Raw genomic sequence first — 2,408 nt, 5'->3', positions numbered from 1 at the left:
ACTAATGAAAAGAAAATATAAACCTAAGTTTGACTCTCTACTCCTTGCAATCTTTAAATCAGTAGGAGGAGAATTCTATCATGCCGTGATGCTTAGCACTTCTTAAATGGAAGAAGAAATGGAAGGAACTCTTCACTACTGGTTCAACCTCATTCTTCTTCTCCAATAATATATTTTTCTGACTAATTTCTCAAGTATTTCAACTTCTGAACCTCTTTCCTCTTTGTCTAAGAGATTCCTATTATACTATCTAACTTTTAGAGTTTTGTCTTATCATTTGATCATGGGTATTGTGGATATTCCTTATTTTGGCGCAATAATACAACATAGTTCTTCTCCCTCCCTTCAAATCAATTTCTGGTGGTACAATTCTAGCATGCAGGGGACAACGCGTCTTGTGGCAGGTCTGCTGCACAAATAGACGAGCAACAGACACAATTTTGTGTGTAACAACTTTTGTATAATTTTGACTTGTAGTGCTTGATCTTATCCATTCAATCTTCCAGCTCACTGACACTCAAATCTTCACATTCTTGTCACGTTTGCCCTAATTTCAAGGACTTTCATTCTTTGTCACCTCTTTTGGCACTAAGTCCTGCTGGAATTTAAGGTTGAAATAACACTTAAGTTCTGTCGTGCCAAAACTTATCATAAAAGCAGTCCTACACAAGTGACAAACACATAAAACTCAAAATATAACACATATTGTGCTATACACAAAATAAACTAAAACAACAAAATGGACTTAATTTAACCTGATAAAGCTTGATAACAACAAAATAAAATCAAATATTAAGGCTTGATTCTTTCAAAAATAGTGAATTATCAATGATCTAACTACAAATAGGTAAAAACAACGATTTAAATAATAAAAAGTTCATTTTACTTCAATCATCTGATGGATTAATTCTTTAATTAATCAATTATGGATTAACAATAATCAATTATTAAAATTATTATTAATATAAATTATGGTTCAGAGTTATTAAACACTTATTGATGAATTATCTGATTGGGCTTTTGCCTCTGAATGGACCGCGATAGGTTGGATAATTCAGTTAAGTCCAATAAGAGGTCTCTGCCCTCAACCATTTGATTATAAAATTGTTATCCCATCATACAGTTTTTTGAGATGTAGTGAAGACTAATGACAATGAGGATAGTTTATCTCTCATCTCATGCTCTATATTCATGTGCTAATGGAACCTAAAGATACACAAAAAATTCACTCATAAATCTATTTGATATTGAAATTGCTATGATTTATATCTATTGATCTATGATTTATATATTAAATTCTAACAATACCGTCATCACAATATTCTTTTTCATTTAAAAGATAGTTTATATTTTTCTTCACACAACCTTTGGCAGTGAGGGTTTGTCATCTATTATTGAATAATATTCTCTACATTCTATTTGAAGAATTTGCATTTAGCTTCATTGTAATTTGTCTAAGTGTATAAAAAAACATATTTTAAATGTAGTCCTTTAAATTTAATAGTTGTAACAAAATGACCATTTAAATTATGATTGTGTTGTTAATATGAACCGCGTGAATTGTGCAATTTCATCATCAACCGTTGGATCCAAAATTAAATGAAAAATGATTAGAGTTTACCATTCAATCTCTACAGCTCCAAAATCTTCTCTCAATGTTTGATCTCATATTCGCTACAATGCGAACAACAATTTATTTTTCACACCAATAAGTGATTTTTAAAATTCTTTGAAGTTGGACCTTTGAATGGTAACATCTAAAACACCAATTCAATGTTTTTAAGGATTGACTATAGTTATAATCTATGAAATCCAAGAACAATACTAATTGATTAAGTGTTTGTTGGTCAACAAATAATTTTTTAGAGTTTTACAATTTCGGGATAAAATGTGAATATGAGGACGAAGAAGATGGGTCATTTTCCTCATGGCTTAGAAAGTCCATGTTACAATTGTGTAAAAGGCCACATAGAATGAGAAAACTAAATGACAACATATTTGTGATAGAGATTCTATTTTTTTTTCTTCAAATATTGTAAATATTCAATGATTTAGAAAACTATATTGAAATTTAAAAAATGATAAACTAAAATGTAATAAAGACTGCAGGAAGCATCTTACTTATTTAATATGTACTTTAGTTAAAATCTTAAAAAAATAAAAATTAATAATTAAAAATATTTTACATTAATATATTCTCTCGTTAAATATTTTTATTTTATTTTTCGAGACCCAGAGAATGATGGTAAAGCCACTTTCAAGAAAGACAAAGAATCTTATTCACCTACTGATTAACCGACAAGATTTTCTGACAAAAAACTAGTTTATTACACAAGTTCCAAATAGTCCAAACTACTGCATGCCATATTAAAGCCAAGTATTAAGCCTCCATCTTACCCAATCATAAT

The sequence above is a fragment of the Lathyrus oleraceus genome, chromosome 3 (genome assembly GCF_024323335.1).
Source record: "Lathyrus oleraceus cultivar Zhongwan6 chromosome 3, CAAS_Psat_ZW6_1.0, whole genome shotgun sequence".
In the NCBI taxonomy this organism is placed as follows: Eukaryota; Viridiplantae; Streptophyta; class Magnoliopsida; order Fabales; family Fabaceae; genus Lathyrus; species Lathyrus oleraceus.
This window is presented reverse-complemented; position numbering follows the sequence as displayed.